Source organism: Lagopus muta, chromosome 4, assembly GCF_023343835.1.
Source record: "Lagopus muta isolate bLagMut1 chromosome 4, bLagMut1 primary, whole genome shotgun sequence".
In the NCBI taxonomy this organism is placed as follows: Eukaryota; Metazoa; Chordata; class Aves; order Galliformes; family Phasianidae; genus Lagopus; species Lagopus muta.
The window spans coordinates 4,703,508-4,730,351 of record NC_064436.1 but is presented as its reverse complement, the minus strand read 5'-3'; the positions used below and the strand labels follow the sequence as shown (position 1 = coordinate 4,730,351).

The 26,844-nt window shown below is 38.8% G+C and overlaps 1 protein-coding gene across 1 annotated transcript in view; it reads left to right on the top strand.

Annotated features, from left to right (window-relative positions):
* The window catches only part of MARCHF1 (membrane associated ring-CH-type finger 1), a 284,313-nt gene that overhangs the window by 17,274 nt on the left and 240,195 nt on the right, over positions 1 to 26,844 (top strand). The gene's annotated exons all lie outside the window — the stretch shown is intronic.

Sequence of the window (26,844 nt, the reverse complement as noted above, 5' to 3'; positions counted from 1 at the left end):
GTACTGCACTGAGCTTAGGTATCAGGGGTAAGACCAGCTGAATCTTACACCCCAGAGCAAGTGGGTCTTTAAGAGATGTTTTTAATTGTCTCCTCTGGCTTCAACATACTAGAGTCAAAACTGTATATTCTTTTGTTTTCAACAAAAATCCTCCGATCAATAACAAAAAAAAAAATGACTTGAACATGTTACTGTGCTCACCAGTTGCAAGTGCAGTATGAGATCTGCTCCAAAACTCACGCCTCCTGTTTTATTTTGTTGGCTCATGATGTCAGAAGCAGATATTAGTGGTATGGCAGTGCCAATAGCATCCACCAGTGCTCCATTACTTTTTGTTATTGTGGGACAGATGGCAGCAGAGGGGCGGTCTGACAAAACAGCATCTGACATAGAAGCCTGTTTGAAGCAGAAATGTAGAATTGAGTTCCTCCATGTGGAAACAGTTGCATCCATTGACATTCATTGACACTTGCTGAATGTTGATGGAGACCAAACAGTGAATATGGGCACAGTGAGGCAGTGGATGATGCAAGCAGTGTAAGTTTTGTAAGCAGTGGCAAATAGTGACAGTGGGTCACTAGTGCAGATGTTGATGAGGATGGCGTACAGGTTCTTGCTCATTATTGGAGAAAATGCATAGGTAATGGTGGTGACTGCATTGAAAAGAAGTGTTTTGTAGCTGAGATCTTGGTTTATCAAATGGTGTTATCGTGCTCCTTGTACCTATTGTCATTTCCATTGAAATAAAGAAGTAGCATTGCTTTTGGAGCAACCTGCATAGTATCTTTGAAGGCATCCAAATGGAGTCATGGGGTCATTTCAGCTCCCATTTATTAAAATAAATTTATACAATCACAGCATTTCTTTCATTTGATTCTCCCAAAATCACGACTAATTGCAAAAGTCAGAACACTGGCTTTTGTTTCCGGTGAGCATGCTCAAATGCTTTCAGTTTCTAAGGCGTTGTTTTGAAAACAAATGATGAAAAAAGGGAATGAAGATCTACTTTTTAAGAGAGTAAGTAAGAGAGGCTGAGAATCCTGTTTATTAAGTCCTTGTAACTTGATCAGCCTAGATCTTCAATCCGGCAGCTTTTCAATGGCTTTACAAGCTGCACAGGTCCTTTCACAGCTCTCTTTAGGTCCTACAAAAGTCTCCTTTTCCCTAAGACCAACTCCTGAGTCTTCTCCACGTTGTTCTGAGGGTCTTTTTACTTCCAGGACTATCCTAGGCTCTACTTCTGTTGCAGATGTCCATTCTTTTTTACTCCACTTAACAGAAGTGTCTCCAAGTTGCATGTAATTGTTGGTTGATCTTATTGTACTGTAGTCCTATTAACATACGGAGTACAACACGGAAATAAATTCCTTTGTTGTATATCATGATTTATTCTGGAGATACTAATATAAGATTTGGAGAAGATATTTAGACTTCAATTTTTCCCTGTGCTATAATTACCTGGAAGGGAAAGTAAGCAAATGGGGCTGGTTACATTCAAATGAATGAGGAAGGTACTACATCCCGTATCTGAGACAATCTCTTAGCCATAGTCTTAGGTGTGCACGGAAGGATTGACAAATGTATTTCTTTACACAGTTGAAAGTGAGTTGAAAAACTCTTCATAAAGGAAGAATGCTTTTCTGATAACTGACAAAAAGCTTTTGACAGTCAAATATAGAGCATAGCCCTAACTCCTTCCAACCATTTAAGGAGGAGCAAATAACCGAGTCTGTGTAAGAAAGAAACTTTTGGTATTATGCTGCTTTTCTGCTTACCATAAGAAGGGAGGGCTTAATTTTCTTCTCAGATCTGCCTCTGAAGTGTTTAGATAATGACTCTGGCATGAAATAGGTCAACTTTGGGGTTATTTCTAACTCAAATACATATGGATACTTACTGTTACCATGGAAGCAGACAGAACCACTGGTTGAGAATATCAACAGTTGCCAATGCATCTATTGGCACCACAACAATATGTTATCATGCAGCTGAACAACAATACTAGAAGATTCACAATAGATGGCATCAGATTTACTGTCTCAGTTATGGCTGCTGTTACAGGTTTACAAGCAGTTCCATTACGGAACAGATAATCTCAGGAGCTATCATGGGTCGTTTAAAGGTCAACCAGGGGATCGGGCCCAGTCAGCATGGGTTCATGAATGGTAGATCTTGTCTGACAAACCTGATTTTATTCTATGACAAGGTGACCCACTTAGTGGATGAAGGTAAGGCTGTCGATGTAGTCTACCTGGACTTCAGTAAAGTCTTTGACGCTGTCCCCAACATTCTTGTGGCTGCCCACGGTTTGGATGGGCGTACGCTCCGCTGGGTGAAACACTGCCTGGATGGCCAGGCCCAAAAAGTTGTGGTCAGTGGAGGTAAATCCAGTTGCTGGCCAGTCACGAGTGGTGTCGCCCAGGGGTTGGTGCTGGGACCACTTAACATCTTAATTAATGATCTTGATGTGGGGATTGAGTGCACCATCAGTAAGTTCATGGACAACACCAAGTTAGGAGGTAGTGTTGATCTGCCTGAGGGGAGAAAGGCACTACAGAGGGACCTGGATAGACTGGATCGATGGGCCAAGTGTCAGGCCCTGCATTTTGGTCACAACAACCCCAGGCAATCCTACAGGCCTGGGGAGGAGTGGCTGCAAAGCTGCCTGATGGAAAGGGACCTTGGTGTGCTGATGGACAGTGGGCTGAATATGAGCCAGCAGTGTGCCCAGGTGGCCGAGAAGGCCAATGGCATCCTGGCTTGGATCAGGAATGGAGTGGTGAGCAGGACCAGGGAAGTCATCCTGCCCTGTACTCAGCACTGGTGAGGCCTCACCTCGAGTGCTGTGTTCAATTTTGGGCACCTGAGTACAGAATGGACATGGAGGTGCTGGAGAAGGTCCAGAGAAGGGCAACAGGGCTGGTGAACGGCTTGGAGAACATGGCCTGTGAGGAGAGAGTGAAGGAACTGGGGCTGTTCAGTCTGGGGAAGAGGAGGCTGAGGGGAGACATTTTGCTGTCTCCAAATACCTGAAAGGTGCCTACAGGGAGAGCGGGGTTGGTCTCTTCTCACTGGTGACAGGACAAGGAGAATGGCCTCAAGTTGTGCCAGGGGAGGTTTAGGTTGGATATGAGGAAACACTTTTCTTACAGAAAGGGTTGTTAAGCACTGGATTGGGCTGCCCAGGGAGGTGGTTGAGTCCCCATTCCTGGATGTGTTTAAGAACCGTTTAGATGTGGTGCTCAGGGACATGATTTAGTGGAGGGTTGTTAGGGTAGGATGGCTAGGTTGTGGTTGTACTTGATCTTAAAGGTCCTTTCCAACCTGAGCAGTTCTATGGTTATGGTTCTATGATTCCAAAATTCAGATTTTCTTTTGTAAGGTATGTTATGGTCACTTGCTTGAAAGGAAATACACTTTTGTCCTCCACAGTAACTCCTAAATTCCTACTGGAATCTTGTTGAATACAATCTGAAGTCAGAATAAAGGAACAGTAGATATGTTGCTATTGATCCATTTTAATACTGCCTCTATTTTTCTTGGGCTACGGAAAAAAAAACCACAGCTTGCGCTTTTGTCAGGATTGAGGTGCTGGTCAAAACATATGTGTAGGATCTCAAGTTTGGGATGTGATGATAGGTGTGTGTGTGTGTGTGCCTATGTATTTCTATATACATCATAACAAAACGGTTTTAGGGTATATTGCATGTATGTACTGGCAAAAAGGAGGCAAGCCAAACAGACATCAGGTTCAGAAAGTGCTTAGATGAGGATATTTAGTTAGGATTAGTGATGGTTTTCAGGACCACTTGCTGTTCTGATGTGGTACAGCATTGTTTTGATAGGAATACACACATAGGCTGGGAGCACAGCTAGATTCAAGGAAGGCACATCTGGATTTCTGTGGAAGTCCTGCGTGAAGATAGCGACAGGACATCATTACAGTGTGCCATACTTTAGGTTTTAGTAATGCTTTGCTGTCTCGAGTGTTTAATTCAAAAATATCATTTATCAAATCTCCACAAAAAAACAACAATGGGAAGAGGAAACTGAACAAAACAAGAGAAAGGAAGTTTGAGATGAAGAAAGAGCCTTATTCTTAGTTACCTTCTGAATTCTTGTTTGTAAGAGAATGAACTTAGATAATGAACTAAGATAAAGAACTTTTGCTCCAAGACTTCATGTTCTTTTTTTTTTTTCTTTTGAAGATTTGAAATATCAAGAAAAATCAGAAACAGGTAAGATACTATAAGATTCACAAAATTCCTTCTGACGTATTGTTATGGAGAAGAATTGTTAATTTAAGATATTTATTTCGGCTCCGACAGCACAATTTTTACTCCACATGTTATATATAGTTATTTTTGGATGGTTCCTCACACAACATCAAATAATGTTCATAGAACGTTTTATCACTGGCAGCCTTTGAAACAGGAATTCGGTGCTTGGAGAGCTTGCTATGCCATGGCAGGTTACACAACAACAGAGCAGAGTCGAATTAGATTTTACCCCTAGCTGCAGAACAAGCCTGTAAGTTATTCTCTGACAGATATGAATTGGTTGCTGTTAAACTAGCCAGTGGATACTTCCTTAACTCTTACGTTTCTCATTAGGCTAGATTTTATTAACAGTGTCTTAGTGTGTGAGGGAGAGTTTTCTATCTGGGATTGCGTTTACTTGCTGTTAATTATGTATGGAGTGTAAATGGCACATCAGTGACATCCAGTGGCAGCATGTATTTTTCACAGGCATGCTACTCTGATACACCTTGAGGGGTGAATCTCATCCATTTCCCTCCATTTTCTTACGAAAGAATCTGGGGAAAGCAGTACACGCACACTGGGTTCCTTGTCCACATGCCTGCAAAAACCCTTGGGAGTGTGGTACAGCAGGGAGAGGGATCTCACGTTTCTCTGTCAGAAACAGAGAAAAAGCCTCATGAGAGCTTTGCAACTCTGACAGCATCATGGGTAGAACTGAAAGACCAGTGTCAGTCAGCTGCTGTGCAGGAAGAGGCACTGAACGTTTTTTTATGCGGTTCCAATGGGTGTTGTGAAGTCATGCTGTCTTTGGCTACTGAATAAAATGAAGATGACTTTTAAGTTCTTCATGAGAAGGACTGAGAGATCGTACATACTGTATTTCATTGCACTTTGTATGTTTCGATATAAAAATTCTATCTTTGTGCGTGTAACAATTGCATCATGAAAAATATCAATGCAAGCAGTATATGAATATTTTCTCCTTTTTTCTCCAGAATGGAATTTCAGTAGTACAATCTAGCCACTTCCACAGTGTCTGCTGGCTTTAACAGTAGGTGGACAACCAGTCATTACAGGATCATTTGGCAAAAAGTAAAGAATGAGCAAGATTTAGTCTCAATAATCTGCAACTACTAGCTCAAAGAATAAGCCACCTCTATGTATACAGTTATCTTGTGTCCTCCTATATGATATTTTCAAAATTATTTGACCAGAAGAATTTACCAGAGCATTACTGTCAAGCAAAAGAGAGACACACATTTTACAGGAGCAAAAGTAATGAACTATACTAGTGCTAAGAAGTTATTTAACAATATCTGTGGCAGAATTTTTTTTTCCTTAACAGAAGCATTTCTTAAATTGACAATCTAGACTTGAATGTAGAGTCTAATAGTTCATTATTTCAACATGTGCTATTATTTTTAATATGTGAAATTTTAATAGTTTCATTTGTCAGTCAGCAAGGGCTATTGTAAATGCTTGATATGGCTGTATTTCTATCAGATTTCCTTCATTGTGATACAGCAGGATTTTTATTGTAGGCTCTCCTGAGTTCATGATTTCTTCTTGAGGGGAAATGAAGAGGAGAACAAACTAAGTTATCATACTTGAAACAGTCATTCATTTTAAATTGGCACTAATTGAAAGCAGTGGCAGGAAATATATTTAATGCAAAATATGCATTTGAATGTTTTATTGGAAAAGTTTTCTCTTGTATCATGTTCTTGTTCCATGTCGAGTTCATTCCAATCTTAGAAAGTAAACTGTGTGAAAAAATATTTAAGTGTAGTAAATTTCTGATGCAAAGTGTTGCATTGGAATGTTGACAAGTCAGCATATTTCAAGAAAGCATAGATTTTGACAAAATTTTAAAGGGGATTAAACTAAAAGAAGTTATTGTGTAGTGGAAATGCTAAGTCACTGTTTGAAGCAGTGATTGAGCACCTGGAGAGAAGGCAGAGCCAACCCAGGGGAGCTCAGCTGTATGCAGTGGGCCTGAGTGATTGGAAGGTTGGAGCCAGGATCAACTCCTGTCCAGAACTCCTCTAAGGGCTGGCAGTGGAGGTGAGGGGATCTTGCTGGAGATCTTTGCCTTCCTGAGGCCTTCCAGAGGTCAGCAGTTATTCTTCCTTTGTTTCTGTGTCCGTGGCTGCTGCACTGGGGCTTCTTTTCATTTACTGTGGCCCAGGATTGTGCTACTCTGCTACTGTCACTGTGCTTTCGGTCAAACTATAGCATTACATCTTGTAATTTAGTGTTATTCAAGTTCAAATGTGGATTTTCATTAATATATTTTCATTTGAGTAGAATTGTTTGATTTCTTTTAAATACATTTGAATGTTTTTGCTAAAACCCAACGGTTTTAGAATTGCTAGGATTTCTTTCTACAGAAACTTGTTTTGAGAAAAAAGTGTAGTTCATAGCTGGGGGGGGGGAAGAGGGGAAAGAGTGTGTTGACTTGTCAAGCAAATTCTGTAAGTTTCAACAGCTCTTTTATGCAATTAAAATGCAGACTCCTTGTTTTCACTATTGTAAAAGGATGCTGAAGGCCCATCTATGGGCCAAGCCCTACTTCACTACATGGGTTCAATGTAATTCAAAGGATAGCTGCAATGTGGAAGAGAAGTTGAAAGAATGAGAACACAAAAAAGGGTAGGATATTTTAACCATATTTTATCTGTTATCCCAGTTGATACAAGGAAGGAAACAAGCTCGTGGAAGTTAAGCAAACTTTCTGATTTCTCAAGGGAATTCGTGGTCAGGTTTGTTCCGTTCTTGTACTATGAAGATGGATTCTCCTGTTCTTCTGTGACACATGACTATTTCTGCCTATTTATAGGCAGGAAATATAGGAAAGCAGGTGCAGTCAGAAGAAAAATTCCATGTCGTAGCTGCATTTGACAGGTGTTTTGTTTTGCACAGATTTGTGTGGAGCAGCAAGGAAATAGTACCTGATACATCTATATGGGCAAGAAGTCATGAGGGGATCCAGGAGGAAAGAGAAAAGTAGGAAAAACACCAAACAACAGTCAATTCTGGCAGATCCCTTTTTGTGGAAGCCTTTTTCAGGGAGTGGGAAACTCAATTAAAATATCTGTGGATGTTTATATCTATCTGCACTTATCTCCCCAGTGCAAGGGACTACTTTTGTCTGGGTCTGAGGAGATTCTTCCAATGACTGACTCACAGGTCTTACTGCAAATGCTTAGCATCTGACATTTTTACTTCTCACAGACTGTCACTAGGGTTTCTCTGCTTTTCTCCCTATACTCTTCTGAATCAATCTATATCTCAAAAAAAGTAATTAATTTTAAAGGACTCATTAGTACAATAATTTAGTTGTGAATGCTCAAAATAGAAAAATTGAACTTCAATTTGCCTCACTTCTTTTTTTTATTTCCCTTTTTTCCAGATCCTGATTTAACTTTTTAAGGTGTGCTGTTTCTACTTGTGCATACTTGTGATCCTCTGGGCTTTCTGGCCTCAAAGATAAGAGCTATTGGTCATTTCTTATTAAGAAGCAATGAACACCTTCACTCATGCAGCTGAATTCTAACATGAAAACAAGCTAACTCTTTTCAGCTGCCCCCAATAGGGGTGTTTGGCTACATTGCTTCTAGGGCAAGTTGGAACCACTTTTAACTCCTCTTTGCCATTTTTTTGAATGCTTTTTTTTTCTGTTCAGTACACTCCAATGTATTCTCTGACCATAGCCATATGGTGATCCTGTCCTTTGTCACAGAAGCTGGAATAGCATAGACGTTTTTGCTTGAAGTTTGGTTTAAGCTGGATTTGCAATCCTGTAAGACTTTTAGAGGCAATAAAAGTGGCTAAATGATGACATTTTGCCTCATTGAATGCACCTGTCATGGGATTGGCTAGAAGCAGGAAAAATCATAGAACTGCTTTTGGATTTACCTATTCCGTTTCTTCAGAAAACATGTGGTACTTGGAGTGAGAGAAGGCTATTTTGCTTTCTGAAGGAATTCCTTAGGTAGGTTACTTGATACTTAATAGTACAGTGTCATACGGTTTGGTTTTTGCATTGTCTAGATTTTCTTATGATTTTTAGACATAGGCTGTAAAAGTTAAGTATTTTCTAAACTTAAGCTATAACACAAACTTGTGCTCTGAGGAAATGACAGAAATATATTATCATGAGAATAGGTTGATCATTTATTAAAAAAAATATAAAAGTCTTGATTTCAGAGAGAGTGGACTGTTTCTGTTCATTTTGAATGATGCTAGATAAAGTCTCCCTGTTGGTGTAAGGGAACATTTCTATATGAATGATGAAATGCGTCTGAAAAATAGAGGTCACAGAGAAGTGGAAGTCAAACCTACGCTGTTTAAGAATCTCCTCATTTCTATTTATTTATGGCTCGTTTCTTTCCAAGTCTTAAGTAAAGAATAGATTTGAGAACTAATTTGCATTTTCCTCCATCTAATTTTCATTTGTCTGTCCATGGTTGTGGTGAAAGGTCACTTCTTTGCCTGAATTTCTAAAACAAATGTTCCACTGTACTTCATAAGCCTGAAGTTTAACAGATTATTCTGCCATTTACTTCTTCTCTTGTTCAAGTTTAAAATTTTTAGTCTAAAAATGATCATTTTTACATATGCTTTAGACGGATGTTTAAAATTACCTGAATCTTCATTGGTGGTGAACAGGCTTGTTCAAAAATGTAGGTGCTGAGAAGGATCTAAGATGAGTTCTGAATTCTGTAGCACACCATGCTGTTTGGCACCAGTGTAGAGAATGGGCAGATGTCTTTGCTTCTGAACCATTCCTTAAGATATGCTGGAGAGAAGACCTTGTTGTTGTTGCCCCCAAAGGGGGGGGAGAGAAACAGAAATAGGGAAAACACAAATGCAGGAGGGAAGGGAAGGCTCTTGAGCTCACTAAAGTAAAAAAAGAAAATCCAGTACTTAAATGGGTTAGTATAAAACAAAATCTATCAGTAAGCATTGCTAGGAAGGGAAGAACTGTTCTCCAGAATGGAGTATTTAGCTTAGAAGGCAGGAATAGGAATAGAGCTAAATTCAATGATTTAAGAGATGAGAACAGTAGGATAAGAAATCAGCAGAAGGAAATTATGTTCAGAAAGACCAAAGTTGGGGTTAGAAGCATCAGAAATACAGATTGTTTCATTCAGTATTCACATGGAGCATTTGAAAGTAAGATGAATTTCTAGGCTCATCCTTCTTCTGTTTGAAAAGAGTGCTATATGGAAAAGTAGTTTCATACAGAATCACAGAATGGCCAGGGTTGGAAGGGACCTCAAGGATGATGAATCTCCAACCCCCTGCCACACGCAGGGCCACCAACCTCCCCATTTCATAGCAGCCCAGGCTGCCCAGGGCCCCATCCAACCTGGCCTTGAACACCTCCAGGGATGGACAGGGCATCCACAGCCTCTCTGGGCAGCTGTTCCAGCACCTCACTACTCTCTCTGCAAAGAACTTCCCCCTGACATCCAACCTCAATCTTCACTCCCTCAACTTCAAACCATTTCCCCTTGTCCTGCTGTTATCTACCCTTTCAAAGTGTTGACTCCCTTCCTGTTTGTTGTACTAATAATCTGAAGACAGTAAGAGTGGGAGGAAAAAGGTTTCTGATGCGGCAAGCCATATTCTTCCTTTTTTGGGACAGGTAATATTCCCAAGATAGTGTTTAAGTCACTAATATTTATAGCAATGTCCTAAATAGTTTGCTCTCTAGTAGTAGAATTAGATTGAAGATGTAGATCTAAAATGTCTTGAGATGGCAATTTTGGTGAACCTAAGTTAGGTATCTTAAGAATAAGTCTCTGGGTAAAAAACCGAGTAGATGCTTTGAGACTTAACAACCTTGACTTGCTGACCTTGACCTATATGTTATCTGAGTGCCTTTCCTTATCTGCCTTACCTTTGGTAAAGCAGGCTTTGTAAAGGCAGATCTGTGAGTTTTGTGTTTCAAGGTATGATGTGTGTAGGCTTCCTTGTAGTTAAGATGGTTCTTTGACATGACATGCTAGAATTTCAATTTAAAATAACTGTTAAACATTTAAAATCATTTTCTTCCTTGCTCACTGGGATACCCCTTCTAGTCCCACCAAAGCATGGCAAAATCTCATTGACTTCAATGGTATCAAGAGGAAGCCCTGTGTGTGTTATAAAAAAACATTAGTAATATCTTACATTTATATGGCTTCTTTCATTCCACAATTCCCACAGAGCTTTTCTGAATGAAACAGTTCTTTTAAAAAGGCATGAACAGAGCAACGTGATGATATGTAACCTGCAGAGCTGAAAGGAATTAAACTGTGTGTGGCCATGGCAGTATAATAGTGCTCACAGCTGGTAATGTGCAATAGATTCTGCTACTGCTACCTTAATAAAAAATGATGGTCATCTCCTTAAGGACTGCAGCGTATTTGAAGGCATGTGAGCTTATGGTGAAGTGTATTTAAAAGGGGTGAAAGTTGTTAATGCTCTACAGAATTACAAGGAATATCAGTGCAGTAACACTCATTGAGAGAGAGGTTTAATATCTTGTGTAAAAAATACATTGAAAATGGTGAAAAATAACAGAAATATCTCTTAGAGTATAAACTTCTGGAAGATTTTTTGATTGCAGTAGAGAAATGAACATTTCTTAAAACTACTGGTAATTGTCATTTGTTCTTTGTTTTTATGTACATCATCACACACAAGCATGAAATAGAGCAAGAAAAACAGTCCCTTCTGAGTATTATCTTCATGCAGAAAGTTAATTAATGATTACTTGATTACTATTACTGCTATCAGATCCATTGATAGACATTAAGTCTATCAGTGTCAAGTCAAGTGTTTCACAGACTGTGTATTAAGTTGAAGTTAGTGTGTGTGCATCAATTAAGAAGCAAAACAGAATGTAATTAGGCAAAGTGTTCATCTAGTAACTTCAGTTGTTTGTTTTACTCAGAAACATTATGCAAGGATAACATTCCTACAGCAAAATTAGGAGTTCTCTGTCTGTCCTTTCTGTTATGTAGCATCCTTACCAAATCTATCAGAAGAAGGTCTCTCTAGGCAGACCTCCTTGCTGCCTTCCATACTTAAAGGTAGCTTATAAACAGTATGGAGACTGACTTTTTACATGTGCAGATAGTGACAGGACAAGGGAAAATAGGCTTAAACTAGAAGAGGGATGCTTTAAATTAAGCTTTAAGGGGAAAGTTTTTACTCAGCAAGTGATGTGGGCCAGGAACAGGCTGCCCAGAGATGCTGTGGATGCCCTATCCCTGGAGGTGTTCAAGGCCACGTTGGATGGGCAGCCTAATCTGATGTGTGGCAACCTGTCCGTGGCAGGGATAAGAACTGGATGGGTTTTATGGTCCCTTCCAACTCAATCCATTCTATGAGAACAGACACGGATGACTTTCTATATTCATCTCTTGGACTGATCCTTCTGTGAGTCACTGTAATCCCATGTGTAATTATATCAGAACATAAAACTTGTTTTATTCCCCCATTATGGACTTAATTCAGGGGCTTGAAATTACTGTGAAATATCAGATATTCTGGACAGTCTTGCCTAAACAAAGGATCAGCTATTGATCTTTAAGAACATAAGCAGCATAGTGTCATAGAATATTCCTAGTTGGAAGGACCCTATGAGGATCACTGAGTCCAGATTGTAGCTTCACGTAAGACTATCTAAAAGTTGAACTGTATAGAGCTTTAAAAAAAGTAATGTATTCATTGCTATGTATAAGATTATCAATACTCCATCTCTTCTCCATCTCCATCAGTACTTGATTTCTTCAAGATCGAACCCCTGAATCTCCTTTTTGACAACTTGGATACCAAACAGCTTAAACAGTTCATTGCAGGGATTTCAAGTAGTCTGACTATTAAGTTATAATTCTGGAGTTTAACCTTTGGATTCATAGAGCTAGCTGAATAAAGGAAGTGTTTTGAATTTGAATCATATGACAGAAAAATGATGACAGTTATTCATTCAGAGTTCTTACTGTGTTCCTCCCTGGCCCAAGTGAAATACCACACTGCAAAAAAAAAATTCTGTAGTATTGACACATGGCCAACACTTTTGTCTTTCCATCCTCCAGTCTTACAATTCCTGCTTTAGTCCTCTGCAAGCCCTGCTCCAATCTAACTGTGGCCACTGAGAACAGATCCTAACATGCTTTGACGGATAAGGGACAGCATTATATCAAAGAGCACCTATGTTACTCTTGAGCCGTTGTGAGCGATGCTCACCATTATCTTCTGTGAGATTACCTGAAGGAAGGAGCATTGACAGCTATGCTTATGCTGGAGGTGCTTGCTGTAAACTGCTTCCCAGGCATGTAAAGCAGTTAAAAGGAGTTCTTGCCATTAATGGTGCCATCTTTTTTCTTCGTGGTAGAAAAACTGTGGTGTTCTAAGGTTGAGAGGCCTTCAGTGGACGCCTCTAGGGAAGATGTGCTTGTGTTACTGCTTCAGTGGATGCTTCAGGATCGGCTAAAACAAGCCATTCTCATGGCACCTGATTGACTGATGGCACTGTGGTCTAGCTTTGCAAACTGCTTCCTTTCTTTAGGAAGCTGGTTCCAGCATATGCAGCAGCATATTTCTGATCCTGAAAACAAGAGAGAGATGCACCGTCTGTAAGGTAGCATTCGGGACAAATTATGTATCTTTTCTCACTGTTATTAAGTATCAGTTAGTGACTGAAGTGAGACATACTGTCCATAACTTGCCTTAAGGTCATCTAGATAATGCAAATAATAAAGTGCATTTCTAGATGCGATGTTTCTTGTGCAATAATCCCTGCCATGCAGAAGCCAGAACTACTAATAGTGTAGTAAAACATCTGTTATATTTTTCCTTATAAAAAGCTGCCAGAAACTTACCCCAAACCCAAATGTTGCTCTTGGCTCAAAATTGTCTCAGAGGGGCTTGATTAAAATAGCAGAACTCTTAAATTATTCTAAAATTGATTTATACACAAATCTATGCAGCTGGGAACTTTGCAGGTCTCTACACCATGACAAGAGTTGATTTGTGTGTAATTACTTCTCTAACTAGCTTTCTGAATGAATTGGGCTAATTTTTCCTCAGTCTGAAGTGGATGTTTGTGAAAATACGTTCAACGTAGGAGAAAAAAATCCTGTTTTTAAAATAAAGAGTAGGAAAACAAATGATCTTCAAAATTCACATGGTAGAAGTCTCTTTTTCTGAGCAGCCTGTTGATTTCTTGTAAAAATGCTAGTAGATGTTAAGCATACACTTCATTTACACACTATAAATAAAGTTTTCTGTTACATTGATGTGTAGCTTAGGAAAGGTCATAATAAGAGAGAATACCTGGAAGGACTCCATACCTGTCTGAAGTTTGTACTTCAACTTGTATTCTTTTAAAGCCTGAAGTCAAAATAGAGCTCAACCTGTCGTCTCCCATGAGACAAAGCTGAATGTGTGTGGTTGTCACTCAGGAAGTGTTCTTCAGAATGGTTCGTATAGCAATCTGTGATGCTGACATGTAGAGTGACTCTTCAGACAGACTGGCATTTGCTGATGCAATCCAAATATCCTGAATGTTTCTAATATTCATTTCCCAGTCTTGTCTGCTGATTCATGCTGTGTGAGCAAGAGGGCTAGGAGAAACAAGCTCTTCACCAGCTACCACAAATGTAACAGTGTGCTCCATTAATGTAAGTAAGATTGTGTCCAGGCTCATCATGCTCTCTAAGTGTTGAGAATGGTACTGCAATGGGAGTTGGGTGGAAAATACCCCTATGTTTTCATTGAATTGAAGCCTTTTTAAAAAATTTGACATTTGTAGAATGCAAACTAGGGTTATGTTGACAAATTTATTTCTGGCTTGTCCTCACTAGTTTCTTTTGATGTTATTTTGTCATGTATCTGTGTGGCCTTTGTATAAACATTGATTGAAACCAAATCAAAGTAGACTGGCTGTCCAGTGCTTTTACTGTATTATTATATCAAACTGAGTCTTAAGCCCTGAAGTTAAATCAGCAATATGCTTTCACCCTATTAAGAATAAACCAGGATGTTTTGACATCATGTGTAATACAACAAAGACAGACAAGAAGGGCACCCTGACTGTGCAGTTTCTATGACAGCATGTAGTTCATTTTCACATTCAACTTCCTAGTGAATGGACAGCAAGAGCCCACTGACAAACTATTGCAATGTTTGTAACCAACTAAACCACGCTGAAAGCCTCATAGTTTTGCATCTTAAAACGTAAACTGCAATGACAGAGCAATTAGATAATGTATAACCACTCCAGGCACATCTTAGAACACAGATCAAAAGAGATGAGTTATTACAAATCCCATCAGCAACACCATGCTAAGTCGATTGCAGGGGGAAAATTTTAATCGAAAGTGAGGGCAATACATAGGCTGTGTTGAAAAATGAATTAACTTATGTTTTGATCTGTCTAGTTGTAATCCTTTGTTTTAACATCTCATCATTCTTCCACAGGGGACATAGAGTGTTTTTATGCTGTCATCACTTCTAATAGATAAAGCTGTGGTCATTCATTTGGAAGGGTTTTATTCCTTTGTTTTGACTGTTGCTTTGCCCAGTAGCTTCCAGATCTGACATAGGCTTCGAATGTGCAGCTTTTTCATGGTGAATTCTTGTTATGTGAAAGTTACAAAACGTGAATTCTATTTAGACAATATGTCTGGCTAACCTCAGAAAGTATTAACAGAGCATTAAATGGGAAGTGTGATTTGGTGACCACAGTAGAATCTATCTTGACTCTTTTTTTTCCTTTGAAATGTAGTGAACAGCCTGTTCTCGCTAGAGCTGAAATGTCTAAATCTTGGCATGCTGCTAGAGAGAAAGAAATCAGTGTGCATTTACTAACAGCCCTTCTGTCAACTGCCATGTGAAGTACCTTATGTCCACTCTGATACAAGTACATTGGTCAAGCTACATTTGCAATAGCTCGACTAGGAAAAGGAGAATGAGCAAACAGTGAGTTTAAAGAAAAGCAGCAGGAAGGTGCACACAAAATAGCAAAGTATTCAATCAAGTTTAAGATGACCCAGACTACTGTTACCATTGACTTTTTAGTAGTCCTCTTCACATTCATTTCCTTTTCTTTTTTTTAAGCTTCTTCCCTACTAAGCATGTTCTACCCTTCTGCAGTCTTAGTATATCTAGGCTCCCCATCTTAGTTCTTGCTTTTCCTCACTTAATAATGATGGCCTGCTTGCCCTTCAAGTTCTTCTTAATCCTTCTTGTTTCTTTTTTGCCCTAATTGTTTTGTGCCTTTTTCCACTATCATTTTTCAATTGTTCCTCCATGTTTCCTCTCATTCTTCTCATTTCCCTTTCTCTGGACTCTTTACCCTCTTCCTCACTGGTTTTTCTTTCTCCAGTCTTTTATATTGAGTCTTATCTCTTTTCTGGATACTTTGCCAAGCTTCTGCGTCTTTTCCCGTCTTCTACTTAGCTGCTTTGTTCCTTTACCAGCCCATATAGATTGTTATTTCCTGGGCTTTTCTGCCATGAGAGCTGTTTGTTCTCCTCCTCTTTGCTGTATCCCCTTTCTTCAGCAGAAAATGCCACTGAAATATGGGACAGTCTTTATCAGCTCAGCAGTGGTGCAGATGCGATCTCTAAGCAGTCATTTCCATTTCAGCACATGCAGCTTTTTACTACTAATTCCTTTCAAGTGTGAAATCTATTGCTCTTGTAAAATGCTTGAGCACTGCATTGCAGGACTGTCTGTAGAGGAATTTGAACTTGCTAAATCACAATCACAATGTCAGACATACATAAATAAGTATTTATACTAATTGTCACTCTATGTTATCTGGGAAATAATTCTTAAACAATGGTGCCTGGCATCCTTCTTGATATGTGATAACTGTAAAACATTTTAAGTGTCAGGAACTGTACGTGCTTGTGTCATTTTTTTATTTTAATGGAGCTGGAAGTGCTGGGAGCAAAGGTCTACAGCTGATGCAAATCTTCATCTGATTAACACCGAGTTGGAAGTATGTTGTGCGTGAGGGAAAATGTACAGCCTTGTTTCACACAACTCATAAGCAAACATGGAGAAATTTGTAGTTAAAGAGTGAAAAGAAAAAAACCTGTATCTCTAATGTTTTGGAATTGACTAGGCTTGTATCCAATGGATTGCAAACATTCTTTGTATGCATTAGAACTGAGCATTCATAGAATTTTAAGTGCATTGCAGCAGTTTGCTAAATATTTGTTGTAGCAACATTTTCTTCCCTTCTATTTAAAAAAGAACTACCAGCAACCATAATCTAGGCGTTCTGACTCATCTTATATGTTTGCAGAGACTAAAAGGTTGCAGCATTCTAGGAACATACGCTGAGAATTTTATAATCTGCTCCTAGTTTTCTTCATTCCTATGTCCATTTACTTGTAAGTGTCCTTTTATCCATATGAAGCTATGGCAAACCTCTGTTAAACAGGCTGTGGAAAATGATAATATCCACTTTCCAACTGGTTGGAAGTGGTTACTGCCAAATGCGTCCATGGGAACAGATCCTTGTGTCTGCCTGCAGAAGGAGTAGGGGGCATCTTGGCTCATCACATCTTTGCACGTGAGATGCACTGATCAGGAAAGCAATCTGTGCTGAGGAGGAACATGCCTGGATGAGTTCCATGTCCAATAGCTGCAGCGAGCAGCAGAGCTGCTTCATATTTCCCCACTAGGCAGTGTGTTAGGGCTTTTCTTGTTTTAATGGCACCAGCAGTATCTGGGTAGGACATGAAAAGGTAAAGGGACAGGAAGAAACCTGCTAATTTCTGTTAAATTTAATAGAAATGTGAATTTTGAGTGCAGTGATGGGAGAAGGAGAGTGCTCCTTTCCCTAGTGCCCACTTCGTCTTCAGAAATGTCCAGATGTCATATGGTAAACTCAGTGTCTCACGAATATCATGCGTTCCAGGGGATTGAGATGGAGATGTATCAATTCCAAAAGTCCAAAGCAATTTTGCAAATATATATATTTATAGATAGCCTACGTAAGTAATTCAGTTCCTTCTCATACTGTTTTCCAAAAGTTCTGCTCATGAAGCAAAATTAAAATGTCACAAAATGTTCCTCTGCCTTCTCTGCTGATATTTTGTGCTCTGAGATGGAGGACTACATGCCTTTTTCCTTTCGTCTGCTGCAAAGATGCAGAACACCCTGAAGTTCAGGTTGTTTCCACAGATTCTCATAGGAATGAAGACTTAAAACTCCGCTGAGCTCTTCTGAGAGCTCAGAAAGGGATCTGTTTGTGAATGTATGTGTGCATGTGTCTGTATCCTGTGAGAAAGGAATTCAAAGAAAATATTAAAATGGGGTTATTTGTGTTTGCACTAGGTAGAAAAGTTCTCTAAGTTCACACTACACAGTGTGTATTTGAGAGTTCCAGTGATCTCGAAGGATCAAGGCCTTGACTTTGGTCAGTTCATGTCATGAAAAACTCAGTACCTTTTGGGCATCACTTCAACTTTTATCCTCCTTTTGAAATACCTTCCATGTATTTTTCAGGAGTCTTCTGCTGTATGCTAGATAACACACAGCATTTTGAACTTAATGACTTCATCCGACCTTTTTGCCCTGCTGGAGATAGGAGACAGAATTGTTTACTTATTTTCTGGCTTATGGTTGACGTATCATTTTGAGGAGGTTGCAGTTATTATAGGAAACTCAGTAAATGTGGGGAAAAAAAAGTGTTGCTACGTTCTCCTTGAACTTAGCAAGTACTATAACCTAGATATGCTGAGAGCTCTGCTTTTCTTTCTAGCTTATATTTAGAATGGTGAAGAATTGGGACGATTGGTTTAAAAACCACTAGAAAATGTATGCAAAGTTCTAGCTGAAAATTGAAGTATATATATTTTTTTTCCATCTGTGCGGAATGGACTCTCTCTTCTGCTTTCCATAATGAATCATTACATTGCTTTGCAGTTTTTTTCCTTATTTCACAAGATCCCACGCAAGCTTTGAAAAGTAACCATGAAGGGGGAAAAAAAAAAAAAAGAAATAAGGCAATTTAAATGACATGCCCAGGGTATATTTTCCAATTCCATTTGCTGTGAAATCCCGGCGAGAAAAATGTGTATGAGCAGTTGTCTCTAAATCTTATGCTAAATAGCTGTTAAACAGGAGAAGGAAAATCCTAGGCAAGAGAACATACAAATATCCCAAAGAAAATACTCGTTTCTGAGGGGCAGGCAGTCAGAATTTTTACAAGGCTCAAGGAATCTTTCTGAAGTTACGAGGTATCTACAGACAGAAGTACCTTCTCAGAGCATCCAGACGGCTGCTAGGCAGCAGATCATAAATTAAAGAATGCATAGATTTTCACTCCTCACACCATTTTTATGTCTGGCAGAACTCTATCTGTTATATCTACTTGCTACCCGTGGAGATTTATTAAGGTGAAAAGCACTGTATCTTTATTGACAGTATAGCAGAGTACACTTACTATATATATGGCCTATCTATAGCAGTTTATAGTTGCGCAGGAGGCTTACACAGTGTATTTTATCTTGACTTCTGTGATAAATTTTTGAAGTCTTCAAGAATAATGATCTGGAAAATGTGTTTTCCCCACAGGCTCTAATATTTTTTAGCTAGTGGCTTCAGTATCCCATAAATGGTACACGTTTTTAGTGGGCATAAAGCATTTTTTTTGAAACTGACTGCTACTGGCGAGTTAATTCATGATCAGATTGATCCATCCTGCATGCTTTTTTCCTGAAGTTTTAGGAATTGATTGTGATATTTTACCAGTGGCTCTGAAAATGGAACACAGCAGAATCGCAATCAATTGAATGAGTCATTAAGGGGGCAGCACCTAAATTGAAGATGCTATTCTGCAAAAAACAAGGCTGTTTTCTAGGAAAGAATTGATTATTCCTCTTGTGCTTTGTTATATGTTGTGCATAAAATCATTGGCCACAGCTGTACTCATTCTTTCCCTTTTTGTATCTTGGTAACGACTACTGAAATAATGAATTTGGAAAGGGAATGATGCTTAGGACTGCTGTTGAAAACAGTGTGAAACATTACCAGTACAGCTTGTATGGTTGTTAATATGAGGTGGTTATTATGGTTAAAGGACAGGAATAAGATGTGATTTTTGGATATGAAGTACTTTATCTGATAAGGAGAGCAAACTTTCCCACCTTCTACAACTTTTCTTGTTGCCTTTTCATAGAGAATATATTTTGCTTGCTTAGGAGCTGATCCTATTTTGTAGCAATTATTTAGCATGAAATAAAGAAAATCAGAGAAGTGATTGAGCAGGGGGAAAAAAAAAAGAACGAATGAGAAGAAAAACGAACCAAAACATTCATTTCTTACACAGCCGTTTTAACTACTAATGTAGTTAAATTTGTAGTTGATTCGAGCAAACCTTTGTGTGTTTGTCCTCTGTACACACTCCAAATATAACTCTTCTTGGGTACCACTTCTTGATATTTTGTCATTTAAAGCACGGTTGTACTGGGGGAAAAAAATAAAATACCAAAAATATCTTGAAGGAATGTAAGTTTTGCAACTAGACAAATGTGCTTCCTGCGTTTTTCCACGTACTTCTCTTATGAGAAAACGGGAACGTTAAACACTAATAACAAAAAGGCCTTATGGAATAGTTATTTCTGGAATGATGCTTGAATCCTTTAGTGAATACTAGTGAAGTATTGCAATAATATGTCTGCAAAAAGCAGCTTCTCTGAGATAATTGCTACCTGCCAAATACTGCAATCTTGGAGATCATCTTTGCTTGTTGTTTTCACCTGAGTGGTTTTAGGGATGGAATGAGAGCAGCAGACCACAGAACTCTCCAAAGTTCTTACTTATAAATTCAGTTGGTAAGAGAAGAAACTGAGTTCCAGACATATTCCAAGGTTGTTTTTTTTTTTGTACCTTTACTAAGCTACACTCCACACACACTTCTCCAGCATATGTTACAGCGAGAGTAAGTCAAAGATAGATCTTTACATGGATGTTTGGTTTTGAAAAGTGTTTTGGTGTGAATTTTATTTCTAGAGGTACCAGACCTGGTCTTTGCAACATTTTATTTTCAAAACATACGTTCTTATCCTTTATTATTTTGCATTCATTAATTTCCTCCTGCTATGCAACTGCACTTTTGCCTTTTCTGCAAGTTCAAACAGCGCTGATGGTCACACCAGCCTACTTCAGCCATAAACACTTTGAAACTCATGCTATTTTAGAGAATGGTTACTCTTCCATTTCTTTAACCAGACTTCATCTTGCATGAAAACACTCATCCTTATGGAGTTCCTACCACTCTTTAACAGTATGTCAGCAGACCAAAGCTGCAGCAAAACCCAGATAGCAAGAGAATTCCAGCAAGACACTCCAGCCCACTGACAGCTGCAACTGATTCATAACCAGTATATACTGATTTTTTTTTTCCCCTGTGATAACTGGCCTCATAAGGAACTGGCTTTTATGCCAGTTTTATTAATAGAGACTAAATCATATTTTCTTTCAATTTTATACTTGATGAACTAAAGAAGTCCAAATTCTGCATTTTTTAGCAATAAAGGATTTGTGCTTCTTTGATCATGCTTGCTTGCTATGCTGTCTCAGGTCTGCACTGACCTTTCCTGGTCACTGATGATGGGTTTGTGGAAATGTTCCAAAATGGCATTCAAATCTTAGAAAAGTCAAGGTTGCAAAAGACTTCCAAGATCATCTAGTCCAATTGTCCAGCTACCACCATTATTTCCCCAATAACTTTGTCTCCTAATACAACATCTAAACACTCCTTGAACACCTCCAGGATGAGTGTACTTGTGCTATAAAGAGCCTGCAGGGGAAGGTGAGAATGAAATGAGAGCTGTAATGCAGCTAGCACAGTCAGTGCTGCATGTAGGGGTCAAGTCTAACAGGATGCAGCTGAGGCAAGCAGGTGAGGGCAACGAGGATTATGCACAGCCCATTGATTGCTGGGTTGCCTACAGTCTCCAAAAGAAAGTAGATAGCCCTTGGTGTACTGTAAACTGGCCCTGGGTCCAGGTAGCTGGACCTTCTGGGGGTCAGGTGTTCTTAGGGCCCTTACACCAAGATCAGTCTGCATTAAACTCCACTCCGTGTAAAACTAATGTTGGGAGAAGCTTGCCATCTCTGTCATTCTCCATTTCCAACAGTCCTGCCTTCCCAAGGGCAGCTAAGATTTCCCACGTTATCATACCAAGTACTTAATTCAGGATCAATTAGAATAGATGTTTACTCTCTTTGTTTAGCAGATGAGTTTGTCAAAGAAAGATGGCAGATCAATGTGTTTTAATACAGCAATGGAAAAAAAAACAAGGTAAAAATCTTATTAAAGTTTACTTCTATACTTGTAATTAGTGTTTCTGCACGAAATGTATGTAAGACTTGTCTTTTACTAATGACAGATTATGAGATACACAGCTGCCTTGATCACATTTCCTATTGTTTTAGCTACTTCTGCTATGCTTGCTATCCATTAATTCTGTGCCTAGCTCCTGATTTGGTGGATTTATTAATATCCTTTACATGCAGCTTTAAATTATTTTCAGTCCTTCCAGTGTCCTGGGATGGGGATTGTGTGCTGTGGTCAGGAGATCTGAGTTTTGATCTTACAGTTGATGCCATTTCAGTTTATTTGTCCCTTTGACACCACGCTGGACACCATAATCCTTATGAAGCGCAAAGCATTCATTTAAACTCAAGTCATAAACCTCAATTAGCTTCAAGCTCCAGGCTGTCTTTACCAAAAAAGATGTTGCAGTCTCTTTTTACAAAATTGACTAAATACTTTAACTTCTACCACGCAGTCTAATTGAGCTTGTTTTACTCTTTTTCCTCTCACTGATGCAACCTTTTTTCCCCACTCCAACAGCTTTCAGTTTGAGGTTTTTCCACCTCCATTTAACTATTTCTTCATTTTTCCATTATGCACTTCTCAAACCTAAAAGTTTGCTTAATTACACAGCTCTTTTTCTTATACTTTTTACTAGTTTTCACAATCGTATACATCTTTGGAGTACCAAAGCAAAATGCTCTTTGAATATTTGTTATCCATAATGAATTTTTTGTCTCCTCCTACATATACATCTGTTCATTTAACAAAATGCCAAGATGTTGGTAGAAGGGTAATAAAACTATAGAAACGTTTGTGTACTTTCAAATGTAGTAGAAACATAAAACAAAGCCACATAACTAAAAACTGTGCATTTTCCAGGAGCGTAAGTGGACTGTCAATATTAAAAAGTACTTAGGAAATCAGTGGGTGGTCACGTGGAAAAGGTAATGATCTAGGTAAGATACCAGCTTTAGAGATGAGTGGCCTCTTTCTGAGTTCATTTTGCCCACTCGCCTCTCTTTAACCTCAGTGAGGGAAGAATTAATATTTTGCATTGCTTACAAATGTCATTTTTATTATTCTACTTCATCCTGAAAAAATTGAAAATGTGTCCTTCAGGATTTAATATACCTTCACAGTGAGAATACATAATCTTGTCGGTATTTAAACCATATCATTATCCCAGTCAATGAAACCATTTTTCTTTAAATACCAAAATGTATTTCCTTATACTCCTTTTTAATCGATGGAAATAACAGGTTTCTGGAGAGTCACATGATGAGTATCACTAATTTTGTATGTGAAAGACAGATACCTACATGACAGAACATGTATTTTTCCTTTTTGGAAGAGTAATCTGAATCTTCCAGGTAAATTTCATTTTTTTTTAATTATAATTTCCCTAGTGGTGACTGTGTCAAATAAATAAAATAAAAATAAAAATAAAAATCTGGGTTTTCACCCCAGGAGTCTGGATACATATTGTTTCACATCCCTTGCCTTCAGATCAACCTCTTGAATGAGTAAAACCAGTTATTTTTTGTGATGTATTGTGGCCTGCTTATCCAGGGTAGTCTGAGAAAATAAGGAGATATTTATAGGTTTTTTTTCCTACTGCTTCACCTGGAAAGTGATGGAGTCTCCACCCCTGGAGGCATTTCAGAGAGGTGTGAATGTGGCACTTAGGGATGGGGTTTAGTGAAGAGACTCCGCAGGTCAGGTTGATGGTAGGAGTTGATGTTCTTGGCAGTCTTTTCCAACCTAGATGATTCTGCGATTCCTATCAACTACTGCTATCGTGGTCCTCACGCATTACAGCTACACCTCATCGATATCCCACGGGATGATTTTTAAATGAGTATCATGGCCATATGCAAACAGTGTTTAAAAGTTATTTTGAGTTGTTTTACAAAGTGTTATTTGTCAAAGTTCTTTTCAAGTTGTTCACATTTCTCGTGTCTAAGAAACTTGCCTACAGATCTACATGTTGATGTTGGAATCTTTTTTTTAAAGGAAACAAAGGTCTTACATGAACAAATGAAACATGAGCAATGTGTGCAGACCTGTGATCTGCAGACCTGATTCTGAACTTCTGCATTTGTATACCAGTAATTAACAGCAGAGGCCTCTCTGAGGTCATGATTGCTTCTTGGAAGTACAAATTTATCATTTGAAACTATGGAAGTAGAGCAATGGAATTAGTGAAACTCAAGGTATCTTTGCTGGCATCCAGTGCATGGTGGTCTAATTATGAACATATGCAGACTTGAACCGATCGCTCTGCAAAGTGCATGAAGCCTCAGCACAGATGAACATCCAGTTCTTTGTAGCATTGTATTAGCTGAGCTGTGAAACAAGTATAAACAAACAGGAAAATAAAAAACAGAACAAAAATGAACAGGCAGCAAGAAAACACACACACACATAACAGGAGCAAAAAAGTACTTTTGAGATTAGCAAGTTATTTTTTTCCATTGAAGGGCTGGTAGCTGCAGTATGTCATCTTAACTTAAAAGAACACGCAGGTTCTTTCACAGTCTAGTTTTACAAGCATGGTTGTTTTGCTATTTCACGTACCCCACCTTCCTACATCTGTATCAGTGGCATATATATGCCAAGAGATACAGAAAAAACAAGTTATCAGACCTCTTCACAGACCGGAGTTGCAACCAAAGCCAAGGAGGAGATCATATTTACTGGGTATAGATTGTTTTCTGGACATTAGTGTTTTGGAAAACGCTATTTCTTGAATTCTTGACTGTCTTTCTGTAGGACTACTGGGAAATGTGCTGCAAGCTCAAAACTATTTTATATAATTTATACTAATTTCTAATTTCTTCAGTTCTCAGTTACACTTTTCCTTCTTTCACGCATTTTATAAGTATTAAGGTTAAAGTTTACTAGTGACTGTTTCAAGAAAATATGCAGAAAACCTTTAAAAGGTTGAGCAATTATTTTACAACACATTCAGTTATTTAGTTCTAGCACTTAAGGTATTATTTGCTATTTCTGTTGTTCCTCCGAATGATCGATGGTCTTATTTTCTGACTGCCATTTATCACTTCTTCATTCTGTGCTTCAAAGACTTGTAGCTAACAAAAACCCTTTTTAAGGCTTCCCAACAGAAGCGTGGACATGAATTTGCACCAAGGGGATGCAGCAGGGTGTTGTGGTGGGATGCTCAGCCCATCTGACCTGACCTGGCTATCTTGAGAGGTCTGTTACTAGATAAGGCCTCGTGCCTGCGACTCTGCAGGACTTGTGTGACTCTCAGGTGGTTAGTTCTCCTTCTTGCCCATGTGGACACCCATGATGTTGCCAGGAGAGAACTTGTGCTTATAATGAGGGACTGTAAACCCCAGGAGAGGGAGGAGAGGTGGAGAGAATCCATTTTGTTCAGGTGGAGAAGACCGAGGGGAAATGGGGAGTGTTTAATTGCAGCTGCTCAGTGTGTACAAGGTTAGCAAGATGGAGCCAGGCTCTTCTCAGTGGTGGACATATGTCAAAAAAGGGGTGATGCAGCCTCTGTTCTGGGAGGTTTTCAAGACCTGTGTGCATAAAGGCCTGAGCCACCTCACCTGAACCTATAGCTCACACTTTTTTGAGTGGGAGCTTGTGCTAGAGAGGTTCTTCTTACAACTCGCAGCGCTACAATTCAACTGTGATCCTATGGACCGCGTAGGAGTAAAAACTGAAATAAGATCTGTGGAATGCAGTAGGATAGAGATGATCTGGCATGTCAAGTTCTGTTAGCTTCATTTGTCTCGTGTTGTCATATCACAATGAGCCATAACAAGATACGACTAAAGCAAACCAATGCAGTAGCTACAATTCACCTCCCAACGTGACACATTTGATGAAAAACACGAAATCTGACTGGTTTGCTGAGAAGTGAGAAGCATGTTTGTAACAGCTTCTATGCAAACTCCTTCATAAAGGATTTAATGTAATAAATTGAAAGTAAGCCAAGCCTTTGTATTTGTTGCAGAATTAATGTTGCAGCCATCCCAGCGTAACAGATTTTCAATCCTAGTTTTGCTGCCATTAAACTTCTGTCAAAATTTCCACTGAACTATTAAGGATATTATAATTCATACATTGCATTCTGGCAAGAAAAAGAGACACTTCTCAACTAGTAAAAGATTCCTGTTCACTCTGTGATCAAAGAGCTAAGAAGGCTAACATTTGGGCTCCTGTGGGGAAAAAAATTACAACCAACTTCAGTTCAACAGAAATAAAGTTTGCATGTAATGTTGGACCTACTGAATCAATGTTGCTCTTGTTGCCAGAGTTGTAAATGTAGGACACAGTACAGTTCCTGAAAGTGACCATAAAAATGTAGCGTTGAATAATTTTAATTCGTTTTACTTAATAAAATTGCGAAGAAAACAAGAGTTGATGTTTCACATTAAATGTAAACTTGCTTTGTTTAAAGGAATTAAAATCCTAACCAATATAGTAAAGCCTTTGCTTCTTATCCGTGGGGAGAAGGAAGCACGGGATTTCAGTTCATGGCTGATTTAAGCAGGTGTAATGACTTGAATGCGTGTAACTTTCTGCATGATAAGGAGACCAGTTGATATTTGTACACCACCTGGCTAGGCGTGCTGTGCTACCCACAGCATGAACACAGTCTTCTTTGTGGCAGTAAGTGGCTGAGAGACTTTGGCATGTACAAGAGATGATGGTTCTATGTTCCTGTCTCATTTTTGGAATCAAAATTGAATTTTTGTGCAAACTTGAAAGACTAAAAGGCTCATCTAAATACTGATAGGTGAATCTCACGTGTTTCTACTTTGACAGAATGAAATATCTGATTGTTAGGAGCTATGATAACGTGGAATTTCCCTAGTAAATTTTTACTTTGCTGTGTGATAATGTATAGGCATATATAGAGGGGTGTGGTATTGAAATATAATAGATGTAATATTGGAACTATTCAGACAGGATTATGAATATAATAGTCAGAATTTTCTGTAGCTCCAAGAAGTAGTTCTGATGATTCAAAGAAACACTGCATCCTATATGAGCCTTTACATTATGACCTATGTGCATAAAGAAATTTTATATGCAGTAATTTCAGCCTTCTATGACACCTGAGTTTATAGGGAGTATGTTATCTAGAAATTCTGACTGGATTCTTACCAAAATCAAAGCATAGCATGTCATGCTTTGTGTAGGAATGATGACTGTGTGGGAAATGTATGTTTTTCTTATTCATTACAGTTCCACCAGCCT